At 37.7% G+C, this 16244-nt stretch overlaps 1 protein-coding gene across 1 annotated transcript in view; it reads left to right on the forward strand.

Moving 5' to 3' along the window:
- Nucleotides 1-16244, forward strand: part of SLC9A9 (solute carrier family 9 member A9) — a 195756-nt gene that overhangs the window by 152886 nt on the left and 26626 nt on the right. The gene's annotated exons all lie outside the window — the stretch shown is intronic.

Consider the following 16244-nt stretch of genomic DNA (forward strand, 5'->3'; position numbering starts at 1 on the left):
TCCAATTTGGTATTCTTTGTCACTTAAGTGACAAAAGCAAAATAGCACAGAGTGTCCTAGTTTTGGACCAGAACCTCATTTTGCTAGACAGTTCTTAAACACAGAAAAAAATCTTATTTCAGAGACACTCCAGTCTAATTATGAATTGAGGAAGCATCAGATAATGTGATGTAAGCAAATTCAGGTACCACACAGTACAATAAGGGTACAGATTAGTATACAAGAATAATAAAGAACTGGCTAGCAAGAAACTTAGATGTCATAGCATTAATATGCCTATAGAGCGCAAGAATCAGTTTTACAGGAGTTACAAATAAATCACAATAAAAACTGAGAGAAAGTATAATTCTTACTAAAAGAATTACAGTGTCTATAACATGAACATGACACAAGAGCAGCTGCTTATATCCTAAGGCTTTCTCAAACACTGCAAACTTGAGCAGTACTGTATCCCCAGGAGGTATTTTATCATTAGCAACAATTGCCTGGACTTGGTTCAAAATTCATTCCACTAACAGGTTTTCAAGTACATGATCGAGAAAAACTCATTATTCTTTTTAAAGCACAGATAATCAGTATATCTGATTTGGTGCTACTTCCTGACCCTTTCCAAGGACACAAGATTGTTGAAACTCTGCAAATTAACCTAATAAATAAACATGGCTAATGATTAACCAGAATAATAAGTGACCTCAGTTTGTCCTCCATTCACAGAAACCTGGATAAATCAATCTTACACAATTCCATGCTGAATATGCAAGTCAATTCTTTGAAGATCTCATTCACAGCCAGGTATTTTTTATACGAAAAAATTACTAAACATGAGTTAAATACCCATTTTAGATTAAAACTCTTTTACAGATATTTGACGTATCCTTTTCACTCTTGCATGGTACTGAGGCATATGTAAAGATTATTTGTGATAGTTTCTTGATAATTTAATTACAAAATACAAGTCTTCGAATTCACCCTTTCCCCACCATGATCTTGAAGGAAGAAGAGAGATGCAGGAATTTTGATTCCACAAAATATAATCAAAAGGAGATAAAGTCTGAAGTTTTTACTATTTAGATTTTTCATCCTGACACTAATATTCAGTACACAGCAGAAAAGTCTATTTACATGTTTAAAATAAAATTTAGGAAAAAAAAGGGGGGGGGGGGAAGGGTGAATCAAGCTAGGGAGAAAGGTAACTGACAAGGAAGAAAACAAATATTAGATCCTTTTTCATAGTCTAATTTTATCTGATAGTTACATAAAATACAAGAACTAAGTAATTCTGGAAAAAGAGTTGGTTTTTGGTTGTTTTTTTTTTTTTTTTCCAAAAGATTTCACTTGGAAGCAAAGCCATTATATCAAATTTCTTGATTTCTTTAAAGCCTTCATAGGAGCACGCAGCACTTTTCCCTTTAAAGGAAGAAATAAAGAGACACATGGGGGGAAACTTTATGGGATTTTTTAAAAAAATCAATGTTCAAAAAAGTGGTTAAACGGTACAGGCATGGGACAAGTGGAGGAGAGCTTGTCATTATTGTTGCAATCTGAGAAAAGGGAAGTGCTTTAATGTGAAAAGAGATTCATCATAAAGTCCACAAAACCACAAATGTTTTGTAAGCTGTTACTGAATCCTTGTTGTCAACCATCAGAGACATGCTGGGCCAGGTTCTATTTTCTGCTCTTTGCATTGAATGATCATTGATTTTAGTAAGACTTTTGCATGGCATCTGAGGCATTACCTGGCCTACAGCTTATTCTACACAACTCAGTGTAGAATTACCAGCTTTTCTATTTAACATCCTAACTCGTTTGTCATAGCATACCTTTTATTTGTGCTGTTCAAGGGGTTCTCTCGATTTCTGATAACAACTGAATATAAAGACTGTTTCACAGACCACAGTGGCCCCAGTATAAATGCATTGGGCTTTATGCGATTGTTACCTTTTTTTAATGTAAAAATATATTAAAATGCTTAGGTCAGTCCCCTGACCTAAGTAATCTTTGTGCTACACCCAAGAGCTGAAATACCTGACCCATTGCTCTCAGATTTACCAAGAGCCATTTCTGAAGCTGTTCAGCAGACCAATAGATGCTTACAAGTCTCACCAAGGGAGCACAGCACCCCATAAAACCAAGGCCTCAGTCAGGCAATCCAGCTTACATAACTGGTTTATTGTTTGTTTTTTTTTTTCCTTAATGTTATTTTTCAGCTGTATGAAGCCACTATAGCATGTTAAAGCTAAACTGCTATAAGATGTACTAAAGATATTAAAGATGTACACTTTAGCACAAGAGAAATTCAGCACATACTCTACTGAGGCAAAACTAAGTACAGAGGATTCCTCTTATAGACATATTTCACAGGTGCTAAATTAATAGCTACTGACCAAAACCAAAATGTCCTGGCATGGACAAAAGTCACAATTAGCAAAATTGCTGCATTTAAAAAAAACCCTTCCAGTTCTGCAGCTTACTTCTAGCTGTGCAGCTGTTTTAGAGTACCTGTCAAATCAAAATACAGAACTTGAATCAGCTGATCTAAAGCCCAGTAAAGTAAACGGACTCAGTTTATTGACCTCAACAAATTATAGATGAAGGCATTGTAGTATCTGATTTTACTGGTATATATTAATTACTATTCTGCATGAGAATATTTTATTTTACTTTATTTTTTCCTCTCCTCACTTTATTATTACAGCATACTGTAGTATGATTGTACATAGCAGCAGAAGCCTAGGCTTGTACTAGTCCACTCAACCATGAAATTATAGTTTGTTGGCTGACAACACTTAACAGCACCCAGGAGACCTAAGTGTGATATAACAGTACCGGAAGCTTATAACACAGATTTAATCAAGCATAAATTAAACTTATTATTATTTCTCTTGCAGCCCTGTATGTGTAAAAAACTACTTTGCATTGCACCTGAAGTGGTTTTAAATATTTTTCTGCGTTGTATATCTTTCACTGTTGCCTTTCCAGTCAGTTAGCATATATTGGAATTCTTGGATGCGCATGCAGCACAGACTGCATATGTAATACCATCTATAAATGGCACTTCTTTTACAGCAGCAATTGTCACAGCAAGATATTGTTGATTATAACATCACCCATCACCTCAACAAGAAATTGATAATACTTCTTAATAAGGGTCTGTTATTAATGTTAAATTACAGTGGTATTCCTGTGAAAGCTGTGAGACTGAAGGAATGCTGTATGATTAAGGTTACCACCAGGACTGCCAAAGGGCACGTTAATGACTTTTTCCATTAGAAAGTATTCTTGAACGCTTATGGAAAGCTAGTGTCTAGATGCAAAAACCCTTAAAGTCACTGACATGCTCCCCTGGTTTCAGTGGATGTGCATGAGGCTCTCAATACAGGTCTTATGTAGAAGCTCAGCCTGTATAGTGGCATTCTTTCAATTTTAGGATGGTTGCTCTGGAAAAAGCACTGTTGGTGTCCTTAGTTTGCTCTGGCAATGACAGCTTTGAGTTAAACTACTCTAACACACCCTAGCAGCGTCACCAGTAAGGCTGAGGCAAATATGCGAATGTGTAAAGGGAAAAAAATTATTTGCCTCTGATTTTAAGAACACTCTAGCAATCAGTGATTCAAAATAACGCAATGCTTCGCAGCACAGAAACTCAAGAGCCATTTTCTATTTTCTGATATTGAAGTAGGTGCCTGATTCACTAGAACACATGCATCATCACATATTCAAATATATTGTGGATCACCCAATCTTAGTACCAGTTCTTAATTCAGCACTTCTTCTCAAGGGGATGCTAAGGAAAGGTGGAGGTGACAAATCACAAGAATGAAAATACTGGTTTAAGGCTGACAAGTTAGTATGAGGTATTGCAGCACATCATCACATCTTATGAGCCCACTTGAACTATCGTCAGAGGATGCAAAAGTCCAAAACAGGAGAAACAAAGGCTACATCTCACACTATAGTGCAAGCTTGAAGTACAGTGGAAGTCAGATTACATTGCCCATAGGAACATATTTCCTTAATTTAGAAGCCTAAAAAAAAAAAAAATGAATAAAAATTAAAAAATCAGCTGTGGGGTTTTTTTTGGGGGGGGTTGTTTTTTTTTTTAAGTATAGACCTAGAACTCAGGATCCTCTTGACTTCTGTAGCTTTGAGTCATCCTAGCATAGTTTTCCTCTGTAAAGCCAACACCACGTCTTCCAGCTGAACATTTGTGGGCTTCTCAGTGAAGGTTGACAGAACTTACCATCCTGACCTGACCTTCTTTGTGCAGTGTAACAGTTATTCATAGTAAATACAGCATTCGGATTAATATAATCTTCTCTTGCTGGCCCAGAAGCTAAAGAAATCTTGGTGACATTATTTTTAGAACTTTAGTATGCATCAAGCTGTCATAAACAGAGTCCAGTTTGATGTACAGATAAAGGTAATGAGCTGCAGATCCAATTACAGGACCAGTTCAACTGCTCTGATAGCAGCATAAAAACTGTTACTTTCCATTTTTAGCAAGAGGAGGGTATATGAAAATGTTATGACTTGGAGGGTTTGGTCTGCAGCAGAATGGGATCTCACAATTATTATGAACTCTGTTATTTCTACTTTCAGAAAAATAAGCCATTCTTAAAGGTGAACAGTAGAGGAATAGGTGGTAGCACAGAACATTTGCAGATGCTTCCTTTGTGGCTTGGTCATAATTGGTCATATTGGTGTGCAGATGGACAGAAATAAAGATAGGTTTTAAAATAACAACTTTGACAGAATATATATTAGTTTACCTAAAAGATCATGAAAATAATACAAAAATTTTGTGGGTTCAATGTGCTGGAGCTGCATTTTCAAAAAGGGAGAAATCCCATCACAGAAGGTTCAAAAATGCATACCTAATTACATGAAGAAATGGAATAAGTATTTTGGACTGGTGTTACAGTCCTTTTAAAAAAAAAAAAAGAAAAAAACAAACTTTTACTGTAAATATTTGTTTAAAATTTATTGCAAAGGTTGTATTATTTATGCAGACAAATTTTTACAGTGGGTTTTTCCTTTTTTTCCTTTTTTTGTCTTCCTTGTGGCTATGTACTGAGAACACAGCTGTGCTATGAATGGTAAAATCTCCCTCCAGTTCTATAAAGTTCCTAGCCAGTGCTGATGGACTTTGAGTGTTTTGCTGTCTGTTCATTAAAAATTTATAGGGAGTGGGTCTTCTTTTTTCCAATCTTCTAAAAGCAACCTGGTGATTTTCTGAACTGATTCTTTAACCACATTATAGTACTTTAAATATTTAATTGTTGTATGCAGAAGTAGGGAAAACCAGTTGAAAAAATGAACCATTGCCCTACACTTTTTGAAACACATAATTTGTTAAAATAATCAATTGGCATTGACCATAATCTTGATATTTTAAACAGTAAGTTTTTGTTTCTTATAGCCTCATTAGTCAAAATTCTGCTTGGTGCTACCTATTCTAAAGAATAGAAAGCTCCAGCTTTGCAACTTTTGTAAGTAGTTCACGAAGTTCATATCTTGCTTCATTCTGTGTTTAGTACACTGCTAAGGAGGTGTGATCTAAACTCAGAGATGACTGTGATTGTTACACCAGTGTAATACCATTAACTTAAGCATAATCCGTTAGTCTTAGTTTACACCAGTACAAGAGAAGCTGCCAATGCATACAGCCCTCAAGCTTTTTAACTAAGCAGGTCTTTGAGTTCAGAATCTTAAGAGTCTCAGTAATACCAGATAAAACAAAGCATCCCTATTCTTGTCCACTGTTACCCAAAACTAGTGGGAAAGAAATTCCCTCCGTTCATCACAGATTTAAATTGGATTCCTTGAGAAGAAAATATGAGGAAAGTGGATTTTTTTCTCAGCTATTGTGCTATCCTACATAGCACGTTGGTCATGAGACTGCTTATGCTTTCTCATTTTCCAGTAATCAGCCCTCAGTTGGAAGAGGGAGAGCATAGCCTTAGAGTACAGAAACCAGATTTAGACTTTAACTACTTATAGAACATCTCAAACCAGTTTGAGGAATTTTGAAGAATAATGATAACCCCCCAAATATTTTCAGTGATAAAGATAAGAAGTGATAGACCCTTCTTTACTGGGGAAGTACAGAAATCAACTTTGTTCATAAAAAGCCCAGTATGATTTATTCGAAGATTGAGTCCTCAACAAAGATACAAAGTAGTGCATGTCAGAAATAGTTAAGGCTTTGAAATTCTTTGTGGATTATTCACTGAAATTTGCATTGCTACACAGCACAAACTATTTTTGGATTCTGCATAAATAGAATATCTAACATAGAATTACATTATAATGAAATATGCAATAATGCAATTCCCATAAAGTGCTTTTCATGTACTGCCAGCATCCAAAATTTTCAAATGCATAAGATATGATTATGCTTGCTGCACAAATAACTGCATATCAGGTTCATACACATTTAATTAAAACTTGAATATAAAAAAATGTGTATATATTGTCTGCTTAGACATCCTTAAACTGCTATAGATATTTTGTATCATGGTGAATATCAGTGGGAACTGAAGTGAATAAAGATGTAATTGGTCTTTAGGGCTTGGTCCTTCTAGCTAAGCTAGAAACTTATATTTTCTGCTATGCAGAAAATGCTATTTGTTAATGATCCATGAAAATGCAGATAAAGCAGCTCTGGAGCTGATTGTTCCACAGGTTGCTACACGAATTTAAAAAGATAATATAAAGACACTCTTTTTATGTTTAATTATCTGTGATACTCAATTCATTAATACCTTAAATCTTAAGAATAAAGAAAGAATAAAAATAATAAAATATATATGCATGCATAGAAATATTGAACATCTTTTTCAACTGTTGTTTCCCCAGCTTTCATTCTCACTTATATAATAGTGCAGCAGGATTCAATAGAGAAAACATGGCTTCACACAGGCTGGTCTGCATCTTGCCTGCTAGGATACATTTTTAGGAAATAGAAATAGTTGATACAAACCCTCTTGAGCTAAGAGGAACCAAAAATCCTGATGTTTCCATTCCCAGATCAGTGCTTTAACACCTAGGCTATTATGTAAAAATTGGCCAGTAACTCATCTGGCAGCTGAGATTTTTTGGTTGAGTTCACTGCTGTCTTAACCAATTAGGGATGCTATGAGGACACCGAACTTATCATGACACTCTAGGAAATAAGGCAGAAATGAAACATCTCCATAACCCTCTCCAAATTACAGTGGTACTAAGATGTCCACCCCTGATGCTTCTCTTCCCACCCCAGGTTGCTTCTTAGCATTCATAGAGATACGGTTAGGAACCTAAAGGGATTTTTGGCTAATAATGCAGGTGACTTATGGTTAGTCAAAGTCAGTGTAAAATACCAACTCTACAAAGTTTTCCTAACATAGATCTGATATATAAATTCTGAACCAAACCTTGCCACACTCAGTCCAGACCCTTAGCTGTTCTTCCAAGAGTGCATAATACCCCATCATCACACAGTGGGATTTACAGTACTATCTTACTAATGAATTGTTCAGCTCAAACCTGACATAAGGCATAAACAAAGTTTGAAGTGTGATTTCATGCACAGAGTGGCAAGTCCAATCAATGCAAATGAGCAAAAAAGGCTACACATTTGCTAGCAAACAGGCATATGCTTGCTTTGTGGCCATGTGCAAGGTAATTGCAATCTGAAAACTGCACTGCACGAGAGCAGTGCCAAGACAGAGCTACTATCTCTTGAGTGCACATGGCAGGAAAAGACAAAGTAGGTGCGCTATGAAGTACAGTTAGGAAGCTGTAGCAAATATCCATGGATTAGATCAGGTTGGAAGCTCAAGGCAAATAAGTCAGAAACACTTTCTCAGAAGCTCCTTGCAAGATACATCTGAGACCTGCTCCCATAACCTTCCCTGAAAGGTGTGCAGCTCTCTAGGGTGGGGAGGGGAGTTCCTGCAGCAGAAGCCTCAGCAAGACCTTGCCCTCAGAGCCTCCCTCCACCACAGCTAAGGAGATAGGCTATGAGGTTGTCACTACACCTCATATGAGGTTGTGGCCTACGGCCACACCACCCTGAAAATGCCCAATTTCATCTGATCTCGGAAGCTAAGCAGGGTCAGGCTCAGCTAGTACTTGGTATGGAGGACGATGGCTGAAGCACAAATATGGGGAGGCCTGGCAGATTGACTATATCACACTGCCACCAACCCGCCAAGCAAGTACCATGTGCTTACCACGGTGGAAGCAGCTACACTGATGGCAAAGCAACAGACAATACAGCTACTCCAACTCCAAATACAACAGCTACACCATCCTAGGGACAAGTACAGCAGCTACTCAAACTCTGACTACAACAGACAATATAGCTACTCCAACTCCAAGCACAGCAGCTACACCAACCCCAGCGACACACAGATACAGTTAGATATGGTTACACGCAGATATTTCCACTCAAACCTTCAGAGGTGAATAAAAAGAAAATTCAGATTCTGTAGAGAAGTTCATCAGCTGCAAATAGCTACGACTCAGTTTATCACAAACAATAACAGAACAGGAATTAACATTAACAAGCTAATGCTTCATCTGAGTGTGAGGGGGGGGTTTAATCTTGTTTCTAATTAATTTTGACAGATTGAATTTAATTGCTTATTTGCTTTGCATTTTATGCGCATGGGGCCCTCCCTGACTTCCTTTCATAAGCTTATACGCTGTCAGCACCAGCCCCTGTGAGCCCTTTTTCTTTTGAACATTGGAGAAGACTATTAAGTCCCTATTTCCGTCTGTTAAATATTTTTGCTCTATAAAAATGTTTTTGTTTTTCAACAAGGTTATCCTGCTTTTTATTTTGTTTTGCTTTTAATTTTTCAGATGTAGACGTTTTACTTCAACTCAGAAGATAATGCATAAGCTCCCATTTTGACTGTGGAGTACCCTCACTATATTCCTTTTTAAAAGCCTTCCTGTGTTAATTCCAGCTGAAGTACCAGAGGAATAGGTCTCTTATAGTGCTCTGCACTTTCTGTCAAAACACTTGCAAAAAACCTTTTTGAGACATTTCAGCTGGAATTAACAAGAGAAGACTGATTTCCTAACGTATGTGTTCCTTCTCCTGACAGAGTCAAGGAGACAGGCTGCTTCAGGAGAGAAATTATTTTGCATTCTTTCCTCTTTCTGCTGTATGAACAATTATCATTAATTTGGATCCTAGTTGCCTGCAGAGGTGGGTGTAAGCTTCTCAGCAATAAGCATGTTTTAGAGCTACTGAGTGTCACTAACTCACTATCAAACAATGCTCAAGACCAGTTCTAAAGGGCTATGATCTATCACACAAAGTCAGGAGATTATTGGATTCTTCTATTTCTGTACCCTATGTCTTAATACCTGCAGTTTTGATGACTGCTGCTAGAGTGCACACATTTCAGGAAAATGGAAGCAAAAGAGGAGAGAGGAAAGTCTCCTAGAACAAATTTCACAGTAGATGAGAAAGAGCTTGGAATGTCAGGGGGCACAGTGATTCTGCACAGAATTTCAGCTAGTCCCCTTGGTCCCTGTGCATTAATTACACCTGTAAAAGCTGTGTTATCTGAGCATATGCTTCTACATTTCCACAGATTCCTCATTTTTACTGGAATCAAATATTTTTTCAGTTAAACCATCAATGTAGCATTTTCAGACTTTAAAGATGCCTCGTGACTGGCAGATTTTACCATAAGTACACACATAGTACAATCTGCATTTTTAGACTTCTTACATGACTGCTAAATGATGGGAAATAGATATATGCAAGAATCAAGCACAACCCTGTTCATAATTATTAGTTAAGCCATATTCAATATAATAAAACTCCAGACGGAGACATTTAAAACCTCTCTATTTACTGTGGCAAGGGTGTTTCCATAATTACACACAGAGCCTACCACCACTGTAATCACCCCTGTTCTTCCCCACAAGGACCAATTGCTGTGTTTTGATCTGATCTATAAGGGGGGAAATACAAGACCACATATTTAAATGTAGTTCTCTACCTTGAGCCTGAAAATTGCAAGCCAGCGAACTTGTGATTCAGAAAAGCCTGCTGTGGTATTTTCTCCATGGAGAAATCTCCATGGCAGAGAATAAAATGATTTTCTCTGCAATGGTTGTTTTGATATGGCCAGAAAAGGAGAAGTGCTGCCCACTGCTCCATTAACAAAATTGCCTCTCGGTAGTCTGTGAAACTCCAAAGCAGCCTTGCTTTTTTGTTTTTTCCCAACAAAAGCACCAAGCTGTTCTCCATTTGCGAATCAGCACTTCATTGCCACAAAACATTTAATAGCTTAGGTTTTGTTTAGAAACTTTTAAAAGATGTTATTCTTCACAGTTCAAGTGAAAGTCTCAAGGTTTCCTGTTTCTTCATTTAGATATACTGTCAGCACAGCCACTGCTTAGGAAATTGTAGCCTATATTACCAACAGGCTGTGACTAGCAGTCACTGGAGAAAGCAAATTGATAGTCTTGTGTGAATGGAAGCCTATTTTCTGGTTTTCATAAGCATTTGATAACGTCCTGTTCATGAAACATAACTTGCTCTTTGTTTCTGACATCTCCAGATGAGAGCATGTTCTGTATCTTACTAGATCTGACTAATGACTGTGACAGCTCTTGCCTCTTTGCTTGTAGCAGTGCAATGCCTGTTGTGAAAGCTGAGTACATTCCCTAACAATTAGCCCATGCTAAGCCATGCTGCTCCTGCACTGCTGTCAGAGCCCAACCTAGCTAACGTAACAGCTAGCAGAAGCTGCAGTTGCACCTCTGACAGAAGTACTAAGTATATCATTGAACCTAGAGGGTAAGAATAAGCTTTGGCATTTCACATGCAAAACAATGTCCCGGCTCAGAAAACTGACAGCCTTTCAGGTACTGAGGTAAGTCTCTAGTCTGGGGAAATGAAAATGGGCAGAAGACTACATGATTTTCATAAGATGCATACATAGTAAGGTACGATAAGGTATATCCCCACTGCTGAGGGCACAGGGGAACATTTAGGGAAATACCTAAGAAGAAAGGGACAGAACAGAGGTACAGCTCACCCACTCCCTTTTCCACCCCTTCTCAGGACAGCATGTGCAGCTAGTGAAATGCCAGCAGCTGTGCCCTGTGACTGTGTCTCCAGATGCAGGACTGTGTCTCCACTCCCTAGTGCAGGACTTTAGTAAAACCGACCTACTCTTATCTGTCAGGAAACAACTGAGCACTTGGAGTGCTCACACCAAATCACTGCCCCGGTAACTGGTGTTCTTTCTCTAGCACCACTACATGAGCTTGGAGTGGGTGAAGCAGTTTTTCTTTTTTTACCAGAATTAAGAATATGGATACCTACATTTTTTTTCCTTCAAAATTTATTTTTCTTTACTCCAGTGTTCCCCTAAAAGCAGCTCTTCCTTTTCTAAGATGAAAATTGGGTAAAAGTACAATATTTTCTGTGGGAGGCATATTTTAAAAGGCTGAAATATTTCCCAAATACCTTATTGGTTATGACCAGTTCCCACACCACTGATTCTGTGCCATGTGGCACTGGTAGATACCATCTACTCCTGAGAATGAATCACTTTGTGTAAGGACTGGCATTTTCACTAATTAGCAACCCTTCCATGAGATGCACATGCCAAAACAGCATTCAAGTTTGTTTTCATGCCGCTGCTACGTATCTTAATTTTGTTAATACTGCTTGGACATAAAAAACAATGTTATTGCATAGCTTCTATCATATTTGTTTTTCTCCCCTTAAAAAATTCTCTAGTTTTAGGAAGTAGATTTCACAAAATATGCAAAATCTTCAAGAATACCTGAATTAGAAACCCGCTGAAGTTTTAAGAAGAGTATCAGGAAGCCCCTACTTTACCATCTACTTAAATATATGACAGAAGTTTGCAAATTAAAGGATCTTAGGCTTCTGTTCCCAGGTTCACAACAGTTTCACTGTGTAACTTCACAGAAGTTCCATTGGCCATGATCAGCACCACTGAAGTCAAGGGCAGCCTTTCGACCCAGTTTAATACACGCAGATTTGGGCTTTTTGGGGGGCCCAATTTTCAAACCAAATCTGTAATACATATATCAGTAGCACATCAGCACAGGTCTCAAAGCACCTTACAAAGTTTATGCTTTCAAAATAACCTATGATAAAAGTATTACTATTCCCTTTTTGCAGCTGAATAAACCACAACACACAGTAGTTAAGGTGTAAGTTGTTGACCCAGATGTCCCTTTCTTCAGATGCAGTAACAATAATTTGTGCCTTTGCATTCAAAGATTATTTACACTTCTTATGATTTTATTTTCACAAGCTGTGGATACAAAAGTACTTGCCAAGAGATGGAAAAAATTGTGTTATAGTATACAGTCTGGAGAAAAAACCTAGAGTGTTTAAAAACAGTGAAAAAGAAAACAATAACTTGATAGATCACTATTTTGCTATTGTTCCAGCACTTATCAAAACTTTCTCATCAAATCTGGCATCATGAGAGAAACAAGCCACAAAACTCAATAGTGAACAGTTCTTATGCTATCAGCATGCTGTCTGCAGGCAGGGTCACTGTTCTTGTTACAAAAAAAGTAGGCTGATATTTAGAAGAAATAACAGAACAAGAAGCATGTTTGACAATTCTGCTTTTGTGCAAATGTTATGCAACTGAAGAGAAGCAAAAAAAAAAAAAAAACCAAAAAACCATTTCTTTCATAAAGATGAGAGTGATGAAAATGCTACAGTTACACAAATGTAACTGTCACTGCATAAATGCAGAACTGAATGTTTCTCTATATACAAATACACATGCTGCTCTGTCAAAAGAAGGGGTTTTTCTTTGTAGTCCAGAGAAAAAAATAGAGGGGGGAGAAAATAATGAAAGCAGTTGATATAATAAAGCAGGTGGAAAAAAAATCTTAGTGCCACAATAGGTGGAAACATTTCCACTGTCATCAGTGAAGTCAGGATTCCACTGTACCTCTGTGCTGGACTGAAAGCTTTTCTCTTTGAATACTGACTAGTGTTGACAGTGAAGTGTATTTTAAGTGACAACAAAAGGCAGTTTTCTAGCAGAAGGGATTCTAAATAAAGGTCAAGAAAAACTGTACATAAACTTGAGGTCAGGTTTAATATGGCCTTTTTGACATAAAAATAAGGAATATTCTTATTTGAAGCTTAAAAACTACAGATTTTGAAAGAAGTCTTCCTTGACCTACTTGTATGTGGGAGCCTGATGGTTTCAGAGGATTTCCTACTGGGGAAAAGTCTAATAGCGTCTTTCCTTTCCAAAATGCACACACTCACTAACATTAAAAGATCTGTATTTTTATTTTCTTGTCCACCGCAAACACGAAATACATTTTTATATGATATAAAAGCAGCATCTTACAGTAACTAAAAATATACAGACTCCCCAAAAATTGATTATTTCATTTACTGTTTGAAAATTCATGTTAGACCTCTTTTTCATTTCCATGGATTATTATTACATTTTTCTTCTCAGTCTTCTTTCCCTGTAAGGGAGAAAAAATGATGTATGTGTTTTCTGAGGGGAATGATTCACTAGTTTCTGCAGCTGGAGTGCCAACCTTCAATATTCCTGGAAAACCCAAATGAGCCCATATGGTTATTTGAGAAGTACTGTTCATTTCTTCATCTCTTCTCAGGTGACATTATTTACCTTTGCAGTAATCTAATTTGGGGAAATAGCTCTAAAGTACCACAGTTGGTAAAAATGGGACTAAGAATTCACCTTCTTGCGTTGTTCAGGTGACTAAAAATATTAACTATGCATTGTCTTTACTAGCTGACAAGTTTTCAAACAGACTGAAGCTTATGCAGAGCACCACTCAGACTCTGATTTATTTCACATATCAGGCTGCCACATAGAGGCTTCATAGATTAACGGAATAGATCCAAGCCGTGGCTCTTAACTAGCATCCCAACACTTACAAGAAATTCTAAAGAACATGGCACAGCCCTATATAATTAGCTCATTTTTTAATCCCCATTTTATGAAATTTTTCTCAATTTTGCCTTCTTTGTGTCTTGTCTCAAAAAAACTGTGTTTACCAGTAGGGTGATATACCTATGATGTGTGACCTTCAGCTATCTTTATTGTAGGCTAGATTTAGTTATCTTATCTTGAAATTTCTGGTGTGGCTCTGAATTCCATCAAAGATTATGATGAGAATCTCAGAGTTAAGTGATGTCTTCCTCATCTGCCCTTTTGTCATATTTCCGGGAAGCTGATAATACTGCTAATCTAAAACAAACTGCCATTAGCAATGTTGATGGAGTAAAATTTACCAGATTAAGAAAACTTTCTTGAAGAGAAGCTTGTTTTTCTTTTAAGTTTAAAGACACTGTGACCTTACACCATACTACGATGGCATGTCTGTAGCTGCAGTAATATCTGTCATATACAGATGAATGAGCTTCTGTTATTTTGACAGGTGTGAAAGACATGCATATCATGAACTTCACAACAGGATGGGTAAGAGGTATCATTCCACATGAAGTATCAAAAAATCATTTTCCATTCTTTTTGTTGGTTGACGAGAAACCAAACATGAGCCATCAGTGCACACTTGCAGCCCAGAAAACCAGCTGTATCTTGGGCTGCATCAAAAGGAGCATGACCAGCGGGTCAAAGGAGGTGATCCTGCCCCTCTACTCTGCTCTCATGAGACCTCACTTGGAGTATTGTGTGCAGTTCTGGTGTCCTCAACATAAGGACATGGAACTGTTGGAATAAGTCCAGAGGGCCACGAGGATGATCAGGGGGCTGGAGCACCTCCCGTATGAAGACAGGCTGAGAAAGTTGGGGCTGTTCAGTCTGGAGAAGAGAAGGCTGCGTGGAGACCTCATAGCAGCCTTCCAGTATCTGAAGGAGGCCTATAGGGATGCTGGGGAGGGACTCTTCATTAGGGACTGTAGTGATAGGACAAGGGGGAATGGGTTCAAACTAAAACAGGAGTTCAGGTTATATATAAACAAGCAGGAAGAACAATAACTCAATTTTTTTAATGAAGATGCAGATAAACTACTTGCTGTGGTTTAAGCTTGGCTTAACTTTGATTGCCAACTAAGTAGATGCAGCCACTTGCTCACCCCCTCCTCTGGGTGAGATGGAGAGGAGAAAAGGAAAAAAGGAAAACCCGTGGGTTGAGATAAGAACAAAGTAACTGGAAAAAAAAATAATAGGAGTAATGAACAACTAAAACATCTGTGTTATTCATATTCTCAGACTAAAGCCAAAACACAGCACTGTACCAAGAAGAAAGTTAACTCTATCAGTACTAATTTAATATCTCTACTGAATAGGAGTATTTAATTGTTCTTCACAGGACAGCCAGAATGTGTCTCAAACACCACTGAATTACATGATAAATGCATAATACAGACAAAAGTTTTATACTGAGTAAGGCACAGTCTGTTCAGTCCCTAGTATTAAACCTAGTGCCTGATTACAAATCCAAGCTAGAATGAAAAACAAGATAGATCTCCAGGCTTCACTTATCCTGTAGTAACTATCAAACAACACTAAGGAATTTTTTCCTCAGCGGAGGATGCACTTTCAGCAGAGCAGTCAATGGGTTAAACATGTTTCAGGTCACAACTAAAGAGTATGTTTAGTTTTGAGAGTAGAAACTTGAATGTTTCCTGCTGTTCTTTGGCAAGATATCAAGCAGTGCCATTAATTATTGCTTTTCTAAAAGCTAGAGTAAATTATAACTGATCTAGAAAAAACAACCTATATTCAATACTGCACAAGAAATTTGCCATGTAATCCATGATTACACTGATGGGGAGGGGGAAGACGAGTTACTACTTGTATATTAAAAAGTGAGTCACGGGGAAGAGAAAGATATCTGGAACAGATGCTATAAAAAGGCAAAAGACAAGCAGGGACGGCATTCAGTTGAGATTACAGGATATTTGCTTTATCTATGAGCGACTAAAATGGTGACCTGACCATACACATAAATTGCCCTAGCTCAATTCAGCAGTGAAATAAGTAATATTACATGAATCTCAGTCTAACAAAGAGACCAAGGAAGGAAATTACAGTTGTATAGACCTCCCCCCTTCTCTGTGTGGTCACACTGAATGTCTCCCACACTATCCAGCTGTCTCCTTTCCTGCTTTTCTCAGGGGCTTTATCCACTTAGGATGGTCATCTTTCCATAGCACTGGCCAGGGGGGAGCAAAGTCCCAAGCAAAGGAGGCTTTTTTTAGTGTTCAAACACAAAGG

Source organism: Pezoporus flaviventris, unplaced genomic scaffold (genome assembly GCF_033815535.1).
Source record: "Pezoporus flaviventris isolate CSIRO_AGI_PZ_B2104156 unplaced genomic scaffold, CSIRO_AGI_Pfla_v1 ptg000013l, whole genome shotgun sequence".
Lineage (NCBI taxonomy): Eukaryota > Metazoa > Chordata > Aves > Psittaciformes > Psittacidae > Pezoporus > Pezoporus flaviventris.